The sequence below is a fragment of the Pogonomyrmex barbatus genome, unplaced genomic scaffold (assembly GCF_055798465.1).
Source record: "Pogonomyrmex barbatus isolate J1 unplaced genomic scaffold, ASM5579846v1 scaffold4, whole genome shotgun sequence".
NCBI lineage: Eukaryota > Metazoa > Arthropoda > Insecta > Hymenoptera > Formicidae > Pogonomyrmex > Pogonomyrmex barbatus.
The window spans coordinates 973342-995922 of NW_028297138.1; the positions used below are offsets into that span (position 1 = coordinate 973342).

Below are 22581 nucleotides of genomic sequence, written 5' to 3' on the forward strand. Positions count from 1 at the left end.
TTTAACTAATAATATCTTTTAACGTGCTTAAAAAAAAAGAAATTGTTGTACCAAATTAAAAAATAGAGACAATACTAACTGACAATATTTTTTATTTTAAAGAAATAGAACCTAAGTGATACGTATCTCTGTATTCTGTATCTTCATTGAAGATTCTTTTTATTCCAATTCATATGGTAGTAGTTTTAATTCTTAAAAAAAAATTATGTTACGAAATTACTATATCTAACTCAATTCTAGTTGTGATCAAACTAAAAAATAAAATCTAAGTGCTAAGTATTTTTGTGATCCTTGTATTCATTGAGGAGTCTTCCTATTCTAACTCAAATGGTACTAGCTTTAATTAAAAAACAAAAAAATTTGTTTCCACATTGCCAACTCGACTCAAATAATATCATTTGTATAAAAGATTTGATATCAAAAATGTGGCGCCAAGTTATAGTTTTATTACCTCAAAAGTTAAACATACAATTGCTTTTACAAATGTAAATTAATCAATGATTAAATTATTAAATAATAAATAATATTAATAATATTATAAATAATATTAATTAATTAATAAATCTTTTTTTCAAGCGTAAATTAATTAATTATTCGTATCTTTGTATTCTCATTAAAATCTTCTTATTCTAAAAAGTAATAGTAACTTTAATTCTTTTTAAAAAATAATAATATAAAATTGCATTTAACTTAATTAATATGTATATCATCTATATAAAAGATTTGATATCAAAAAAGTGACGCCAAGTTATAGTCCCATTACCTCGAAAGTTAAATGTAGTTGTTATGATATCATAAAATCACGTTTAACCTAATTAAATCTAAGTGTTATATTATCAATCTTATTAAATTCAAATAGTAATAATACTCAACCCTAATATGTATATCATTTATATAAAAGATTTGATATCAAAAACGTAGTGCTAAGTTATAGTTCCATTATCTCAAAAGTTAAATGTACAATTGCTTTTAAAAAATGTAAATCAATGATTCGTATTTTTGTATTCTCATTAAAGTTTTTTTTATTCTAAAACCCAAGTAGTTTTAATTCTTTTTCAAAATTATGATATCATAAAATTGCGTTTAACCTAATTTAACTCAAATGATATGTATCTAATACAAGTGGTAGTAGCTTTCATTCAATCTCAATATATGTATGTATAATAATCCAGCATATCCTTCTGTAAAGAATTTTTAAATATATGTATATTGTATTTGATTCGAATGGAAAATTTAATTACAAAGAATTAAAGAAGTAATAGTACAAAATGAAAAAAATTTAATTTAAATTTTTATATAAAAAAACTTTTATGTAAAAAAACTTGGCGCTGGATAAAAAAAATAAAACAGTTTAAAGTAATAATAATAATATATATATATATATATAATAATAATAACATTAAAGTAATAAGAATACAGTTTTTTAGTCACATAATATATGTCGTCATATTATTTATATTATAACAAATAAACTTAATTTTATATTAATCTTATATTGTTCGAACAATATACACATAATAGTCATTTTTATTGCTGTCGCAATGTTCCTTAAATCTTGCCATTTCACTTTTTTAAATAAAAATTTCTCATTTTTACTTTATTAACAAAATTATTTCAATCAAGGTCTAACAGCGCCAAGTTTTTTTACATAAAAGTTTTTTTATTTAAATTAAATTTTTTTCATTTTGTACTATTGCCACTTTAATTCTTTGTAATTAAATTTTCCATTTGATTCAAATATACATGTATTTAAAAATTCTTTACAGAAGGATATGCCGGAATATTATACATACATATATTGAGATTGAATGAATTGAATGATTGAAGGCTACTACCACTTGTGTTAGATACATATCATTTGAATTAAATAGGTTAAATGCAATTTTATGATATCATAATTTTGAAAAAGAATTAAAGCTACTATTTGGGTTTTAGAATAAGACTTTAATACAAGAGAATACAAAGATATGAATCATTGATTGATTTACATTTTTTAAAAGCAATTGTACATTTTTTTTGAGATAATGAAACGATAACTTGGCGCTACATTTTTGATATCAAATCTTTTATACAAATGATATCATTTGAGTCGAATTGTGGAATGTGGAAACAAATTTTTTTATTTTTTAATTTTTTGTTAATTAAAGCTAGTACTATTTGAGTTAGAATAGGAAGACTCCTCAATGAATACAAAGATCACAAAGATACTTAGCACTTAGATTTTATTTTTCAGTTTGATCAAAACTAGAATTGCGTTAGATATAGTAATTTCGTAACATAATTTTTTTTAAAGAATTAAAACTATTACCACATAAATTGGGATAAAAAGAATCTTTAATGAAGATACAGAATACGTATCACTTAGATTCTATTTCTTTAAAATAAAAGATATTGTCAGTTAGTCTCTATTTTTTAAATTGGTACAACAATTTCTTTTTTTTTTTCAAGCGTGTTAAAAGATATTATCAGTTAAATCCTATTTTTTTAACTTGGTACAACAGTTTCTTTTTTTTGTTTCAAGCGCGCTCCTATTCTAGACACCCTTTTTTTATCTTTTTTTAAAAAAGTAATTTTTTATTCTTATATACCGAAACAATCTTCTTCGCGACTAATTCATTAAATACGGCATTTATATATTTCTGGAAATATGTAGGCGAAGAACATAAGCCAAAAGGCATCCGTAGAAACTCATAATGGCATAATTCGGTACAATAAAGGCCGTATATCTTCGGCCACAGACATGTGAAAAAACTCTCAAGATCTATAACTGAAAAGAATCGAGCACTTTGAAGTCTGTCTGTTTGGCCTATCCTCTATGATGGCAATGATAACGCAGTTTAATTATTTGGTTGTTCACTTTGCAGTAATCAATATATAATCGTGTCCTACCATCTTTTTTCTTTGCAAGTACAATTGGATTAGTGTAGTCTGAATATATAAAGGTTGAATAATACCTTTAGCTATTCTTGAATCTGAGAGTCAATAATTTTTAATTAAGGAGTTACTCGGCGAGCGCGTTGGTAAATAGGAATTTCACAACTATTTGCAACTTAACTCCTTCGTCTTTAGATTTTTTACTTATATTTGGATATAATTTGTTGAAGCTGTTGCTTGTGATTCTGATTACTTACATGGTGTGAGGTTTATTTCGTTTCAGAAATAATATCGATCTTGTGAACGACAGATAATTTATTAGACTCTTCTGAAATTTTCGCGATATTTACTTTCCCACCTTTTATTTTTACCTCAACATCATGCAAAAAATCTGTACCTATAAAGACAGTATCATACAAAATTGCGTCAGGGACCACATGGAATACAGCTTCAAAACATTCGCTATCCATGACTTTTACACGAGCTTATCCTACGGTAATGTTTTCAGTCGTACCAACGCCACGAAATTTGATTGACCGCCTAGCGAGGTTAGGAGTGCCTATTTAACAAAAAATCCGCACACATCAGACTTGTATCGCTACCTGTGTCAACGAGAGCAGATGTTTCATTATCGTTAATTTAAACAATTTTACAACATTTTCTAAACATGTTATCTTTTAAAACCTTAAGACCGCTTTCTATCTCACTTTACGCAGCATTAGTTATCTTTTTCCACGCTTGTGCGTCTCGCAATTAGCCGCGGACAACTAGCCGCAATATGTCCATGCTCATTACAATGGAAACATCGCGTATCTTTTTCTTTCGAGGGGTACATGCCACGGAGATAATTTTTTTCACCACAATTATAACACGCTTTCATCTTCTCGCGATCTAGGTACCTCTTTTTGTGATCGTCTGACCTAACCTTAATATTGCTAATTCTTAATTTTCGTATTCTTAATTTTGCTCTTCATTAACTCATATGCATAAAACTTCATCTTTAATTCCGAGATAGATTTCACGCCATACAAAATCATTTTATTTACCTCATCGTTCACTAGACCGTCTATTATATACTGAATAATTGCTGAAATTTCTATATTTATCGGCGATATCTAACATTTTATAGCCATACTCGTGGCATATTTCCTTTAGTTTCTTCTTCCTGCAGCTTAAAGTGGATTGCATGGCTATCAACGTAGGGAGCAAATTCGGATCTTAATGTCAACTTGATGTCTTTCCAGGATTTCCCGCGCATTTCGTAGTTCATGAACACACGTGCCGAACCAATCAGCAATCGCCTCGCATATATCATCTTGTGTACCGCCAACAACTCGCATAATCTCACCATATCGTCGAAGTTCTTTATCTATTGATCCACATTTTTCCCGTCATCTCCGCTGAAGGTGTCAGCACTCTTGACACTCTTGACTTTAAAGGTTAGCATGTATCTTTCATGCTCTATCTGTCAAGCTGTCCGTCTCTTATGTTAGTATTATCTCGCATTGTTTTGTTCATCTCGTCGTCATTTTCCTCGCCTCTTTCGCTACTCTCCATGTCATCATTATCATATCTTTTCAGTCGTTCTAACAATTCTACCTTATTACCTGTCATCTTCAGGCTACATCATTTTAATTCATCCTTTAATTATACAATCGTCATGTCTTCATATATTCTACTGCTTCCGGCCATTGCTACCGAAGCATCATCGTTACCTCTTTTTTCCGCCATCTTTTCCTCTTCACACATTTAAATTTTGTCTCCTTTCTGATCCTAGCTGAACCTCTACCTAGTATTTAAACAAAATTTTATTAATAAAATTATAGAAAAAGAATTTAGCCCAATATGTACAAAAAAAGAAATCGGAATCGTATTTGTACCTTGCACTCCTATCTCCCTACTGCTTTTTTGTCTTCTTCTTCTTCTTCCATCCTTCCCCTCACATATGCGCAACTTAAAAGTCACTAGACATATCCCACATACCAATCATGGACAATTATTTATTCGGCGACTGAAAACTACTTGATGAAACGCACGTTATTATTACATAACACATATTTTCCCAACAATAGTAAATAGTCCTCTGATTTTACTAATAAATATATTAATTAATCATTATCATTAATCATTGTCGATTATCTATTTGATAACTGAAAACCACTCGAAGAAACACCGTATAACACCGTATATTTATTCGAGTAAACAGTTTACTGATGTTACAGTTGTTACAGATGTTACTGATTGTACAGTGAATTCACTAGATTTTAATGTAATCTGAAATATGCTTAACGTATTTTATGCGGGGCCAATAAGTCAGATTGCACTACGCGAATTCGTGCACTTCACAACATCAAGTGCAATCATAACATCAATAAATGTTTATTCGAATAAATGTGTATTGTATGGTGTTTCGTTATGAGTGATTTTCAGTTAAGTATAAATAACGTGAATGATAATGATAATGATTAATTAATAGACTTAGTAATAAAATGACTGAACTGCTTACTATTGTCAAGAAAATACGTGTTGTATGAAAGCAACGTGCGTTTCTTCGAGCGCTTTTCAATCGCCGAATGAATAATCATCAATGATTGATAATGAATAATTAATAAATTCATTAATAAAATGCCTGCTATCGTCCATTGAACATCGTCTTGTATGATTTTTATCATATTTTTCTCCTTTAAACGATTTTTAGTCAATTAATTAATTAATAAATGATTAAAATGACTAATAATGATTAACTTATAAATTCCTTAGCAAATATCTCATTTTCTTATTAGTGTTAATAAATAGATCGGATGTAAAATCAATGTGATTGAAATTTATTAAAAGAAACATTTGTGTAGAATTGCATGGAAATTTCATCTGTTCATCAAGAAATTTATCCGATTTTTTTAAGGTATTCAGAAAATAACAGTACGACGTCATCGAATCATCCTTACACAGTAATGAGAAAATAAGTGTGTGTGTGCACTTGCGAGTGTGAGGCAAAAAAAAACAAAATATGAGCTAACAAAGTAATCTTTGTTTTTAAGTTCTGATTTAATTTTTAGGTTATAACTTAATTTTTAACGATTTTTCCTTCTCAGAAGCATCTTAACATGTGGTCATTTTGCTCAGAATACAATCGTTTCTGCCTTATCGGCATTAGGAACTGCCATAATCCTTAACAAACTTGAGGATAAAATTGCTCAAGAAATCTTTTCATCTTATCTCTGCGATGCGGAAAAGTTAATATACGAAAGTTGATGGATATATTTCATCAGTTTCTAGCCACTTCGTGGCCAGAAAATCCTTCATTATCTCTTTATTGAACAAATCCTTAAAACCAGTAGTTGATGCTACAAAATTAGAATGATTTCATAGCAAATTTTGCTGCTTAAGTTAAAGAAGTAAAAGCCATTGAGAAAACATGTCCGAGTATCAGGACATCTGAAAAAACTTCAGAGGATAATAATCAAAAACTAAGATTTCTGGAAAACGCTAAACACCTACTTGAGAGATATAAGTAGATGGGTACTTTTCAGAGACAACGAAGAAATTCAAAACGAAGAATGTACAATCCAGTCAAGGAATATACAAAACCTCAAATTGCTCAACAAACTAATTATTGTCGAAGAAATAGAGGAGATATTAACTATTGCAGGTTGTCTTAGCTTATTTAAAAAATAATCCGCTAGAAAATAAATAGAAAATATATCCGCTATATCTTATATCAATAAAATAGGAATTCAATTTCTTCATTTAAGTGAGTTATCTTCGTAAAATTTGATGAAAGTAAGAAACTTTGAATCTTCGCCTCCTACATTTCTTCTCAACAAAATATTGAAGTTGATCAGGCTTCCTAAATTATGCCTCAGTTATTCTAGAATATTTAGAAATTACAAGGTAGTTAAGAGCAGAAAATACTAAAAGATTACTAATATTAATAGTTAAACAGCTCAGACAATAGAACACGGAATTAAATCTCTATTAACAAAAGCAGGCATAGATACAAATTAATTTACAGCTTAGTACAAGCTAGTACATGTCGCTGTGTCAACAGCATTCACGAACGAAGTAAATATAAATACAATCATAACACAGCAGGGTGGTCTCCTCATTTACAAATGTTCTCAAAATTTTACAATAAACCTATTACGACATCGAATATTGAGTTTACATATGCATATGTTTAAAAAAAAGTTTTCTCCAATTTTTAAATAAATAAAGAAAAACAAGAGAATGAGTTATCATTAACTTTAAAAGTCAATATTATTTTATCATAACATCAATTCGATAACGAGACGTGCAGTATAATCGCTCAACTGAGCGAACTCGCCGAGAACGGAGTCCGATCATAATTATACGAAACGTGCAAAATTTATTATGGTAAATATACCAATAAGAGGAGTCTATTCCGATGACTTTAACCTTGATATATGTTATCAAGGTCATTACTTTGAGTAACAATCAAAAGGTTTTAGCCGTCGCTCATTATTCATTAAAAAGTTATTAACAAAAAAGTTTGTGAAATGTATCAGGGCCAGTTATAGCGGTAACAAAATTTTTCATATACGTAACCTTGCTTTGCTTTGTATTCTATCTCCATGCATACATTTTTCAACGTGAAACAATTCCATTAGATCCATATTAGTTCCATATAGATTTACAACTTTTTTATACATTATGTTCGAAATTATCATAAGTAAATCACGCCTGAGTGTGTAATGCGGAACAAGCAAAGCGCGTATGACGATCCGCGGCGATCAATTATCTTAAATCATTCAATCGATGGCGCCAGGTAGTCCGTCGATACCTACCACGCGGAAGTAATTATCAGTCACTCTTCAAGGGCGGCATTGTTTGACAGAACGTATGTGTAGGCTATCAATTGGCCGAAAATCACATAATTCGTAACAATAGTCGTGTCAATAGCTGATAGGATGAAATCGATTGGATGATTCTGCAAGCTCTTCGCAAAGCGCTTTTGTTACCAAAATTCTCAGTCAGTCGACTCTGTTCATAGAAAGTAAAACCGTGATCTTATCGTTCTCTATCGCTCTTGTTGTATTCGTTAGTGAAGCTCGTGTAATTTATACTGATCAATCTCACTCGTCTCGTGATAATATAATGCTTTAATCGTTGTTGCGAGAAAGACTTTTCGGCGAAGCATTCTGAGTCGTAGCGAATCTCTGGTACACGGCCGTATTTCTCATTACGTGATCACGCAATTCGTACGAGCTGCGTAAACAAGTGTAAGTTACTGGCGATCTTTTCTCTATGTGTATATGACCATCGAACTTTACATTCTGTACATCTTATTGTAAAACGTTGACTCATAAAATTACTGTGAATACTGTGATCTGTCTCTAAGAAATTTTATAATCTATCATCCATCGGATTCTCAGTTGACAGTCATTCCAGCGAACGGCATCTCAACTTCACACATATATATTAACAAATTATGCCTTCAGCACTCATATATTATTATTATTATATTTTCAATACCTTTTTACTACAATCGTTCGCACTCATTCGCGGAATGAGCAACACCGTTTTAAAAAACGAAAAAACGTTATTTACAAAACGGAAATAGAATAATATAGAGGATATAATAACGGAAGAGAATAATATAGATATTGAATCGGTCGAAAAACCACTCTAAACAACTACCGTCAGTAGGATATGATCTTCTTTTTAATAGATCAATATATGGCGGAGAGATGCAACGATGAACTGAACATCGCTCGGTTATAACAATATTTTTCTTCTTTTCAGTAAAATGTTTCAGTAAATTGCTCAGACAGTGTATTTATGCGAATATGAGTAAAAATAATCTCACTATCTTTGCATTATAGTCTTTATATCAATTTTGACAAGACAAGCGGTAAACAGTTTTCGTGCATATATCATACTTGAACGCGCGAACTTTAGGCAACTTGATTCGTGAACTCTTAATATTTATAATAAAAAGCATTGTAACTTTGGCATTTTAATATTAGGATTTTCATCTCAAAATGATCTCAGGAATATACTTTTAAGTATTGTTATAGTCTTTACAGAACATTCTATATGTACAAGGGTAGGCAAAAAGTTTCTGACCTAACCAAGAAAAAGCAAAATTTCAGTGAAATTTCAATACTTATCCAATAGAGGACATTGAAAGGAACACAAAGAGCTAAGTTTGATGTGAATTTTCTTTGGCGGATTGGTCGAAGAAGGTTACGAAGTGATAAAGTTTCCTTAAAATCTTTATTGAGGCTGTTTTTTACTCGGGTCTTCCCTTTTTCTTCTTATAAGTCTTAACTCTCGTGTTTTACCGATTAAAGTTTTAGAATTAAAATTTTCTTAGAGCATTTTAGAGACAAAAGTGTCATCATCCAGATCCTCGTCTCCTCTCGAGGGGAACGAGGATTTTCCCGTCTTTTGCGATCGTTTGAATTCTAATCTTTCATCGGTGCTATTTGAGGTATCTCGAGATTAAGTCACCTAAATAATTACATGAAATTGGACAATACTTTTATTAATGACAGGAAACGAATCTTGGAAGATTAAAAAAACCAGAAGTGCTGGCATCAAAGAGATCGAATTACGATTGTCTCTGTGTAAAATGACAAGTTTGACACAACTCTAAACTCTAAGATAAAGAAAAAAATTGCAAAGAAAACTCTTCCCAAAGCTAGGGGAGGGAAGTCTAATCTCTCAAGTCAGAAAACAAATCAGAAAGAAGTCACAACTTCTCGAGTCATTAATACACTTATTACGAGTTCCCATGACGGCTTCCTCAGAAGAGTTGCCTACTGTGATTACATACGACAGAACTTGTAAAAATAATCCTTTCTACATCTATGCAAGACATAAGAAGATCGATCAAGAGACTAATAGACACTCTATCCTGGAAATTGCAAGGAGATTATCTAAGGCTAACATACAGTACAAAAATCTGATGAAGGTCAAGAAGTTGTTGGAAGATTTCCTTCCTTTCAAGGTCAGACGCAAATAATTCATAATTAAATAACAGGTACGTTAAAGAACTTGGGCCAGATCTTTATATTCCTAATTTTTGCGTCAAGAAGGAAATAGTTATGACATCTTTTTGAATATTTCTTGCGAGAAAATACTAGACTCGATTTAAGCAAAAAATACTTATCGCCTTTTGCTTGAGAAGAAAAGACACAGAATCAGGCGATTGGATTAAGTCTAGGTCTATATTGAAATCAGGGTCTATATGAGGTCTATCAGGTCTATATGACAATCTCTACCAAATTTAATCAATTTACAGAAGGTAAAAATCCGTGCGTTTCCCTACTGCGTATTCCTGCTGTTCCATTATGTTATGAATGGTCGCTTAGGTTAGGTCACATCAGTAAATTTTGCTCTTCTGAGAAAAGATGCTTTACTTGTGGTGAAGCATATGAAACTCCGATGTAAATATAAGATGTGCTAACTCGCCCAGATGTTTAAATTGTTCAGAAAATCATTCCACGATATACAAGAACTGCTCAGCGTATCTCAATAAAGTTGCAGTATTAAAGGAGATGACTAACAGTATTCTGCTCAAAAGTGTGCAGAATAATTAAAAAAAAGACATCCACCTTAAATATTAACTTCTCCTTATTGCTAACGAACCAGAGAAACTTCTCGGACTTAGCAATAAAGAACATTCTGGAGTCTGGACACCATCTCTTCAAGAACTGGTTCATGAACATCAGCCGCACGATGGTAATTCTTCGTCGATTAAATTAATCTTCAAGGCCCTGACAATCTTACTCTGAAAAACTACTTGCCAGGCTTTCCTGGAAGAGCGGAATGGTTACGTAAATGGAAAAACAAAATCACATCTTCTTCACATAACAATGGCAAAAAATTTCCTGCGATAAATATATTACAATGGAATTGCAGAAGAATGAATGAATAAATGAATAGAGTATATTTGATCTCTTCAAGGTTACAAAAATTTATACAACATAAACCTTAACCTAATTTTTATAATTAATCTTTACAATTACTTAACTTAAAATTATGCCGCTCGCTCACCACACACGCATACGCGCTTTGGACCTCCGCTTCCGTTGCAAGACGTTTTCGATCAAACTCTTCCGTCCCGCTCTCTCTCTCTTTCTCTCTTTCTCTCTCTCTCTCTCTCCCTCCCTCTCACTCCCTCCCTCCCTTCCTCTTTCACTAACTCTCTTTCCCTACTCCACATCTCTTCCTTTCTCAGAATTTCTGAATCTTTCCCTTAGCCAATCCTCTCCTTCCCCTTTCTCCCCTAATATTATTCCCACCATCTCCTGCCAACTCCCTCCTCCCATCCCTCCTCCAAACATGCTCCCATGTCTCTCTTTCCACACATTCTATCCTCCTACCTTCCCCAATACACCTCTCCCTAACTCCCTCCTTTAGCCTATACTTTGCTAAAGTCCTTCACTTGTTTTCTGCCCAGCCTTTCTTTAAATATTCCGAGATACCGTCCCCCTTCACTCTCCCGTCATTTATTATATTTCGACTCTCCAATCCTCCGCTATTTTTCCTCCCTTTGTGTGCTTCTCTCCTTCTTCTCTAGCTCTCTAAAGTCCATAACCTCCTCTTCCCTTGCTTCCTCCACTCTCCCTATCTCCAGCCCTCTTTTTCTGAAGAATCCTTCTCTTTCTCTCTCCCAATCTGACAGCCTCCCTCCCATTTTTATTCTTTCTCTCATCTCCTCCCAGCACTTCCTCGCCACTTCGCTTCCCTTACTCGCTAATCTCCTCAAAACCCCACGCCCTCCTACCCGCTCCTACCCTCAGTTTATTTCTTTGTAATTCCTCCCTCAGCATGTACTTCGGCGTCTTCCATCCCACTCCCATCACCCATTTTAAATATCTCTCCTGCATTTTTTCTATCCTCTCCCTCTTTTTCCAGCCCCATATCTCCACCTTATATTATATATATATATTACATCACTGCCCACACCAAACCGTCAAATAATATACCTGTATACTTAAATAAATAACCATACTCTTTTCCCCTTTTCCAGTTTCCCTCTTTCCAATTCCCCACACCTATCCCATCACTGCTGCTCTCCTCTTTATCCTATTTCTAACTTCTGCTCTCCATTCCTTTGAAACACATATCCCAAATATTTAAAACTCCGAACCTCTTCCCTTTCTTCCCAATACGACCTTACCCTTTTTCTTCTTTTCTCTCCCTTCCCAAATCTCATCATCTTTAACTTCCCTACATTTACTGTCAGCCTCTTATCCCTTATATATTTCTCCTGTGTTTCTCCAACTTTGCCATCATCGCTCTTATTCCCTCCTCCTCCTCCGCCAACAATACCAGGTCATCCGCATACGCTAGTGTGTATATCTTCCTGTCCCTCAGCTCGTCTCCCCACCTCTCTTTGCTCATATATTCCTCTACATCCGCGATCAACAAGTTGAACAGCCCCGGGCTTAAAGGATACCTCTGTCTAATCACCCTGACCACCCAAAATGCTTCGCTCACTTCTTGCCCTGTCCTCACCCTATTTTTTGTCTCCCTGAATAAATCCTTCCCACCAATCCCTCTCTTATCCCTCTCTTTCTCAACTCCCTTCATAGAATCTTCCTGTCCACAAAATCAAATGCGGCTTTCAAGTTTATGAAGAACGCCACCAAGTTCCCCTTTCCCCTGCCCAACTGCCTATTTACCAAGTAATTCAACACGTATATATTATCCATCGTCCCCATTCCTTTCTTGAAATCCATCTGATTCTATGGTACTAAGTTTTTTCTCTCCACCTCCCTCTCTAGCCTCTCCCTCCGTATCATTGCATACATCTTATATAAGGCTGGCGCCAGCGTCACTCCCCTATCTCCTCCCCTTCCCCCCTTTTTTTTAATGGTACTATTATCTCATCGCTCTATTCATTTATCCATTTACTCCCCTTTCACATCCTATTATATACTTCCCACACAAAACTTCCATTTTTTTCCCCTCCAAATTTCCACACATCCTCCGGAATCTCATCCTCTTCCACCATCTTGTCTTCTTTCAACTTTCAATCACCTTTACTACTCTCTTACTACCTCGAAATCTTCGGTTCGCTATCTCTTTCCCTTCTAACCCCTCTTGTTTCTCTCACCACCTCTCCCAATAGTCTCTTAAAGTATCTTATAACCCACTCCTCCAACTCTATTCCCTCATTTATCCTCCTCCTTTTCTTCCTTTTCCTGTTCACCACCTCCCAAACCTGCCCTTCCTTCCTTGCCTGCCTTGCTACTTCCAATCATTTCTCGCTCTCTTCCTTTTTCTTCCTCTCGCACATTTTGTTGTACTCCTTTTTTGCTTTCCCTGTATCTGTCCCTCCCCTTCTTTCCTCTTCATCAATCTCCCTAATTTTTCGCTTACACTCCCTGCATTCCTCATTTCACCAACCCCCTATTCCCTTACCTCTCCTAGCTGGTTTTTGCCCTTCTCTTAGCACCCCTTGGATCCCCTCCTTTACTCTCTCCAAACTCATTTCTTCATCTTTTTCCCCCTCTTCCCATACTCTCTCCATCTTCTCCCTGAAAAGTTCCTTTCCCTCATCCGTCCATCTCCATCTTTTCTTTTTCTCATCACTTCTCCTTCTCCTCCTCTTGCCCTCCCATCTAATCCAGAAAGTGGATCACTACCGGAAAGTGATGTGAGCCCACCCTATTCTCCACACTCAGCCTCTCTATCCGATCCCACATCTCCCCATTCCTTATCACATAGTCCAGCATTGACTCCCTTCGTCCTCCAGAATATGTTCATGAACCCTCCCCGTTTCCCTTCCCACACTCATTAAAGCTATACTATCTCACTTCCACAAACCTATCCACCAATTATCCACCTTTTTTGTTCATCCTGACATCCAATGACTTCTTTCCTTTCTCCCCTCCATCCCACTATCCTTCTCCTCTCCCTCGTTCTCGCGTTGAAATCTGCTTCCATATCGTTTTTATTCCTCTACCTCTATCCTCTGCCCAAGCACTTATCTTCCCCCATTTTTCCTCCAGATCTCCGTTCACGTACACTCCTGCAATTCTCCATTCTTCCCTCCTTAATTTTATCACTTTGTCATCATTCTCTCCATCTCTGCCATCTCCTTTTTCACGGTTTCAACGTTTTTTACGATTTCCTTTCTCATCCCCATTACCATCCCTCCCATCGCTCTTCTCTTTCTGTTTCTTCTTTTTACCAGCTGCACCTTTCACCTAAACACTTTCGGCAACCTCTCTTTCTCCAACCCTTTTTCTCACCCATGTCTATCAAGATCATTACATACCATTCTCCTATTCTCTCCCAGAAATCCCCATCCTTATTATCTAATCCCGCAACATTCCAGAATGCGATCCTTACATACCCACTACCCTTAGTCTCTTTGTTCTCCTCCAACAATTTCCCCCTTTTCCCTCTTTTACATCCCTCCCCTTCCTCCTTACCAAGCAACCTCTCCCCTTCCAGACTCTCTCCCCTTCTGTTTACTCCTCCCCTCTATTGCGCCCTCCCTCCTTCTTCCCAAAATCTTCCCCTCCTCACCATTTCGCCTCCTCCTTATCCTATCTTTCGACATCACCTCCCTCTCGTCTCAGAACCACTACTTCCTCGTCGATCATCACTTTATTATTTCCTATCCACTCGCACTTCTCCTCTCCTCTGCCGTTATTGCCCCCTTGAATCTCCATCTTGACCTTCTCTTCGACCACGTTAGGTCATTCTCTATCCAAATATTATCTCCTTTCAAGCCTTTCTTCTTTGCCATTACCTCTTTTTTATTCCTCCTCCCTTAGCCTGACTATCGCCATTCCCCCTCTCTTCTTCCTCCCCGTTCTCTTCGATCTTATTTCCTTCATACTCGCTTCTATCCTCTTAAAATCTCGTCTACTCCCTTTCGTGCATCCTCTTCAACCTCCCAAACTATTATGCCTATAACTCTTAACTATTGGGTTGTCGGAAAAGTCATGACGCATTTTTGTAACAAATGGCGCTAGTTCATTTTTGGAAGTACTAAAATCATTCGCATATATATTATTGCTATGTCATTTGACAGCTGACAGTTCTAGCTTCATTCTAAAAAAAAATTGAGCGATTTGATTGAGTTTTGGAGATTTTATAACAAGTTGAAGATGGAAGAACAAACTGTGCCATATATTACTGTTTTACTTCCGTAAAGGAAAAAACGCGCGTCAAGCTTGTGAAAAGTTGCGTAAAGTTTACGGTGACAATGCTGTACAAGAACATGAGTGCCAAATAAGAAGGGAAGGTGTGCGTCACGGCGGGGTCCGACCACGAATCAGTCGTGAAAACTCGTAATTATTTTGCGAAAAAATACCACCTCAGCCAGGAATCGAACCTGGATCTCCTGCTTACCGGGCAAGCATCTTATCCCTTCGACTACCGAGGCATGTGATGATATTTATCGCAAATAACATATTTAGAATAACATGTCAACAATACAATGATACATACACACACACACACACACACACACACACACACACACACACACATATATATATATATACGCATATTACAATATACATATATACATGTATTCTTTCGAATCCCCACGACCGGTACTCCAGAGAGATGATAATCCTATCTCTCGATAACGATGGTTTACGAAATTTCATGCTGATGATTTTTATCTGAACGACGCTTCTCGGTCAGAGAGGCCCACTGAGATTGATGATGACAAAATAAAAGCATTGATCGAGTCAAACCCACGTTACACGAGACGAGAAATTGCAGAAACATTGAATATCCATCATTCAAGCGTTCACGACCACCTGAAGAAGCTGAGATACGTAAGCAAGCTCGATATTTGGATTCCTCATGAACCTCAAAGAAGTTCATTTGATGGCACGTATAAACAACTGCGATATTAAACGTGAGGAAAATGATCCTTTTTTGAAGCAACTGATAACTGATGAGAAGTAGATTGTTTACAACAATGTGGTATGCAAACGGTCTTGGTCCCGACATGATGATTCACCTCAAACGACATCAAAAGCAAACATTCATTAGAGGAAGGTTATGCTCTCAGTGTGGTGGGATTTTAAAGTCGTGTTTTTTGAACTCCTACCAAGGAACTAAACAATCAATTTGAATGTGTACTGTCGGCAATTGGACAATTTGAACGAATCCATTATCCAGAAACGTCCAGAGCTCGTTAATCGTAAAGGAGTTGTGTTCCATCACGACAACGCGAGACCACACACAAGTTTGACCACTTGTCAAAAATTATTGAAGTTTAGGATGTGTTGCCATATCTACCATACTCGCCTGACCTTGCGCCGACTCAAACTTCCACTTATTTTGTTCTCTTCACATCTCTTACATGATATAACGTTTAATTCGGAGGCTGTATATCAGCACCTTGTTCAGTTTTTCGCTGCTAAAGACAGGTTCTTTTATGAACGAGGAACTAGGAAACTCACTGAAAGATGGCAAAAGGTTATCGAACAAAATGGGTAATATATCATTGATTGATCTTTATTTTTTATATGAATAAATGACCTTTGAAAAACATAGAAAAAATATGTCGTGACTTTTCCGACAATCCAATATTATATTATTCCTTCTCTCTAGCCTCTTCCTTCTTTCCCTCTCCCTCTCCCTTCTGACTCTCTCTTCCCGCCTCCCTTATCATCACCCCCCCTCCTGCCTTCAGCTTCTAGAACTTTTATTCTTTTTTCCAACCAACTTTTCTACTCTCTTCCCCTTCTTCCCTACCCTTGATCCTTTTTCCTTTTCTCTTATCCTCCTTTTCAATTTTTCCTTCTCCACCCTCTACTTTTCCTCTTTTTTTCTTATCCCTTCCATCTCTCTCCTGATGCCATTCACTGTCCTCCATCTTGTCTCACCTACCCTGAACTCCTCCATCCAACCCTCCAGCATCCTCATGATATTTCCTTCCCCTCTCCCTTTCTGCTCTTTCACCGGCGATCTTGGCGTCTGCTTCTCTGGAAGCCGTAATCCTCCTTATCCCTTTTCCCCTGCTAACCCCTTCGCTACCTCTCCCTCCAATTCCCTTTTTCTTTTCCAAACTCTATAACTCCTACACTACTCGTCCTTTCCCTTCCCCTCTCTCTTTCCGCAGTCTCTTTTCCCTTTTTTCTCTCTTCCCTCATTATCTCTTCCCTCCTTAATGCCCATATTTTCTCCATACTTCCCTTCATCCTTATACTCCTTCACCTCTCTCTTGAGCCAATCCCTTACTTCCTCCTTCTCCACGCCTCTGTTTCCTTTCTATCTACTTTCCCTAAACTACGGTTCATGCGTGTGCGCCTTGTTGTCCTAACGCCGCACGTTCTCGCAGTTATCCCTCTCTGATTCGCCTAATCCGTGTACACTTTCCGCCCAATCCTTTATTCCCGCTGTCTCCCCACTTCCCCCTCGCCGCATAACACGCACTCCAAAACCTCTAATCTCTCTCTTTTATCTCCAACTTCTCTCACTTCGCTCTCACTCCCTTTCCTCCTCTCACTACATTCCGCATCTCCAGCACCTGCTCTCTCTCTCTCTCCCCGCATACCCTCCTCCATTTGATCACTTCTCTCTCTCTCACGTTCTGCCACTTTTTATTACTCCACACCAACGTACGCTTCTCGACACTGTCGCTTCGGAAACGGAAATCGGAATTGCAGAAGCAAGTTCAAATTAACTGAACTAGTGAAATGTTCTTTACATTTTAACGTTCTAATTCTTTCAGAAACTTCGTTATTCAATGAACGCCTTCGACATTGTGAAGTGCAATTGGCCTGACACGGTGTAGTAATATGCATTAGAAAGGGAATTAAATATACAATCTTAGAAGACATTTTTGCTTGCGAGGATCGAGTGAAAGTTTGTGGTATTGCCTTATATTCTGATTCGAATAAATTTTAATTTTACATCCTTTCTTACTATAAAGCTCCGAACTCTGCTGTTAATGACCCGGACAAATAGAAAAAATTCTTTAATCAATTTGGTAAGAATGCTCTCTTTTACAGAGATTTTAATGTTTATCATCCTTTGAGGGGGGAGGAGGATGATAGAGCCAATCGTATTAGTGTTGTTATGGTGAAAGCTTTCACAAAATTGGATTGCAAAATTTTGTTGCTTTAAACTTGTACAGCCCTACTCATTTTAATGCTTATCCTGATTTTGTCTTGGCTATAAATATCTTTATATCACACTCTAGTTTTAGATATCAGATGAAAGATTGGTGGAAGTTTGTGGGGCCGTGACCAATTTTTCATTCAAATAAAGAAAAAAATGCGATTTATATAGAACTTTTCGTCATCAAAAAAGGTTCTACTCGTATTAAAACCGGAAACTGTTTTACCGGAAACCGGGGAATTTATACTGACTTCCTTAATTTTATCAATAATCCATTAAATCAGAAACTTTGTTTGGACTTATTAGCCAGATACCATTCTTTCATAGTATGATCGTTGACTCTATAGTACAAAGTACTCCGGGTAAGTGAACTCAATCCGTCCCCGGGATGTCTTCCTCTCTAAATTCATGGTTTTTTCCATTTAACAATTTATCACAGAATAAGCGTTCTTCTCCATGTCTTTGGTGGGATGATGAATGCGAAAAATTGATCAAACTACGCTGAACAGCTTTTCTTAAGTTTAAGCACTCGCGTTCGTGTACAGACTTCATTAAATTTAGAATCGCAGAAGCCAAAGCCAGAGTTCGCTTGAAAAGTAGAAAAAGGAAAAAATTCCGTGACTTTTGTGAAAGTCTTTCTAGATTTACGAATCTTACCATAATATAGAGAATGGTTAGAAGTTTTAAGAACAGAATGAAATCATGAAGATAATTCGTCGGCATATAATCCTATTAAAGAAAGTAAAGTTAAAACACTCGTTTCACAGACTTAGAGTCCCTTCCGGCTCCTATTTCTACAGGATTATGGGTATCCTCTTATGGAGATCTTTTTCTAAATATTCCTTTCTGTTTATTAGAACTTCAACATGTGATTACAAATTTGAATACCAAATCAAATCTAGGATTAGATGGAATAGATTATAAGATTGGGGCTCTTCCTTCTAAAGATATTTCCTTTCTCTTAAAGATCTTCAATGAGATATTTTCATCAGTGATTTATCCGGAGGAGTGGCAGAGACTTTTAGTGTCTTTTATCCCTAAAGAAGGAAGAGGAAATTTCAGATCAATCTCTTTGGCTTTCTGTCTCAAGATATTGGAATGATTATTTGCAATAGATTAAATTGGTTGGAATTTTATAAGCTTCCAGCATCTTAATTCAGCTTTCGTAGTAATCGGTCTTGTATTGACAATCTTACCAGTTTGTATGCCAGCATAGCATGAACGTTCAATCATGGGAATGCCACTTCGGCAGTCTTTCTCGATATTAAATCAGTATACGATAATGTTATTCCGAATATTCTTTTAAACTGAAGAACTTGAGTGTTCTTTCCGAACACTATCCTTTTTATTTCCAACTTCATTTCATCTCGACAAGTATTCTGTCGGTTTGGCAATATTGATAAAACGTTATGGATTCTTCAAAGATCTTCCACAGGAAAGTATTCTTAGTCCCTTTCTATATTCGATTTACACATCAGATCTCGAATTAGATATCTTGATCTTGTCTGATACTTCAATACGCAGACAACGTATTATTTTTTACAAATGTTAATCTCATTCCAGCAGCTTTAAAAATTTTAAGCTCTTCCTTAGCATCAAAGTTCATCTGGATCATTTGGATCTAACATTATCACCAAAACAAAATTATGGTATGTGTGTTTAATAGAAGTAACAAGTCTATTCCGTACAGGAATGCGTGCATTACTCTCGATGATCAAACATTCTTCCGCAATTAAGATGCTAAATATAAAAATGACATCTAGACTGAACTGGGTCTCTTAGATCCAACATATTTGGAATAAGTATTAAACTTCTTTTCGAATTATATCATGCTTATGCCGCAGATGATGAGGTGCGAACCCCGAAGTTCTCTTAGCAATATACCATGCCCTCATTCGTTTTCGAAGATTATGGAATTTTCCTTCTGCAGAGATCTTACCTAATTCCCAAAAAACTAAGCTTAACCATATTAAATACAAAGCGTTGAGATTTGCGTACTTTTACATCTACAAATCTCATCTTAGCAGAAGAATCTTCCATCCACATAAGAGCCAAGTTTATCTGTAAAAGCAATTTACTTAAAGTCATGTCGAACGTCTTTCACCGGCTGGTGCATATTTTAGAGAGCATGTTAGAAAAAATGGACAATTCCACGCAAATTAATAAGTTCGAAGACTCTACCCTCATAGCATGCTTTAGAGATATTTAGCATTTCACACATTGTTATCAAGAATGATAAATCCTTGTGTTACTCGAAGGAATTTCGTTAAGCTTTTTTCCAAGTGTAGACCTCGAAACATGCAGCGACATATCCTCGAAAAATCCCAATTTCTCTTTTATGTTATCATTTAAAGAGATCTTGGAAAAACATCTCTGCCTATTTATTGACAGTTCCACTGATCCGGATGCTTCTTACTCCGATTTTGCTGTCTGTCCTATTGATGGATATACTAAAAAATTATATAGAACTGCGAATTTCCTTTCCAATTTTTCGATTGAAGCGCTAGCTATCCTAGAGTCTCTTACATTAATAAGAAGTTCGAATCGTTCTCAAGCCGTTATATTTTCAGAGAGCAAATCAGTACTATCTAGCCTGGGAGCTATTTTAATTTCTGGAGGAAAATCTTTCCTCTCTGTATTAATTAAATATGCAATTAGATTATTAGAGTCAGAGGGAATTAAAATGACTCTCATATGAATTCCTGCCAATGTGGATATCACTGGCAATAAATTGACTAAAGCATCAACGAAACAAGCTGTTCGAATTGGTCGGGATATCACCTGGGAGTATCACGGCACGGGAACTTAAACTCCTCTGGAGCTATCAACTGGATACGGAATTTACAGATTGGTGTTTTAATATAGGTCAAAATAAGGGAAGACAATATTTTGAGAATTTCTTCAAGTTGTCTAAGCATCCGTGGTTTTATAAATGTTTTCTGAGCAGGAGAATCATTGTATTAATTAGGCTTCGTAGTGACCATATTTGAATAGCTTATATAAATTTAGAATAGTAGACTTTCCCTTATGCACACTGCATATGTCAAATCATCCAACCACGTCTTCTGGCAATGTGAAAAATTTATCGCTGAACGGATAGTTATGTACAAGGAACTTAACTTAATTTAATTATTAGCCTCGGTTCTTACAATGAGAGTCAGTCGAATAATGGTACGATTTATTTTTGCAAAGTTTATTTTGTCATCCAATATTCGAATATAATCGTTAATTAACATTACTAAATCCTGGATACTAGTTAGTGACAGATTTACAAACTTCAAGATGATATTTTAGTTATAGCTTGGGAATTAGTTTGAGTTCATTTAAATATTAATATTCACTTTTGTATTTTGTATTTTCGAATTTTTATTAAGTCTAAACTACTTTTAAAACTTCTTACTATTGTTAGGTCTTTTAATTCCCCTCGTAGTTTCGATTAATGCATGTTCTCTCACTTTTATATTTCATCTTTTATTTTTTCTTTCTTCCGTCTATTTTACAATTTAATAGCTTAGTTTTAAATTTCTTAATATAAGATAAATTTTATTAATTACTAGTATTAAATTAGAACATAATCTTAATTAATATTTTAGGCTCGGTATTTCATTTTACACTATATTTAGACTAAATTACTATTACTATTATGTTTTTAAGAAGGGCTGTAGTAGTATGGTCAAGTCCGGTACACATGTATTTTTCTTTTTTCTTAATAAAAAGAAATTTGATGTCATTCTAACGATTAGTTTGTTTCTGATAGCCGTTTAAAGTGACAGTTTGTCAATAATAGAGAAATTGGAGCCGTGATGAAAGTTCCTTCATTTAAAAGGAAAAATTCTTACAGAAATTAAAGCTGAATTAAGATCGGTATATGCAAATGCTACTCCTTCATTACGACCTGCTGAGTTTAAACGTAGCAGAACAAGCATTTTCGACGAGAAACGCTCTGGACGAACAAAAACCACAACAACGGATGAAATGATCAATGTTCATCAAATTATGATAGACGTGTGATTAACTTTGAGAGAGATAATGAGGACTGCTGGTGTCTTATATGAACGAGCGTACAACATTTCACATAAGGAATTAGGTATAAAAATCTGTACGCGCGTTGGATGCCACATTTGTTTACTGTTGATAAAAAATGAGATTGGACATTTTAATATCATGTCTTGAACATTTCAAGCGCGATGAAAAGGATTTTTTATGGTATTTTATTATTCTCGATGAAACTTGGGTTCACTACTCCAGAAACAAAGAATAGTCAAAGTAATGGATTGCAAAGAATGAACCGATTCCGGAAAAGGCGAAAGCAAAAGGCGAAAGCTTCTGTCGGCTGAAAAGGTGGCCACAGCTTTTTGGAATTTCTATGGGATCATTTTTGTGAAAAAAAATTAAAAACAATTTATTTAAAGGAGTCACTACCGAGATTTTTTATAGTTGTCACTTTTTTAAATAAAATCATATATCATTTTGTCACACATTCAACATTCATTTCAACGATCATTTTTTGTTACACAATATTATTTTTCCAGTTATTTTGGATATAAAAATATTATATCCAGATATAAAGTATAATTATCAAAAAGTCAATAATTACAAGTTATTTTATCATGGCATGTTTTAACAAAAAGT

General features: G+C 35.2%; 1 protein-coding gene across 29 annotated transcripts in view; it reads right to left on the reverse strand.

Moving 5' to 3' along the window:
- pHCl-1 (pH-sensitive chloride channel 1) overlaps nt 1-22581 on the reverse strand; it is a 1184550-nt gene that overhangs the window by 738154 nt on the left and 423815 nt on the right. The gene's annotated exons all lie outside the window — the stretch shown is intronic.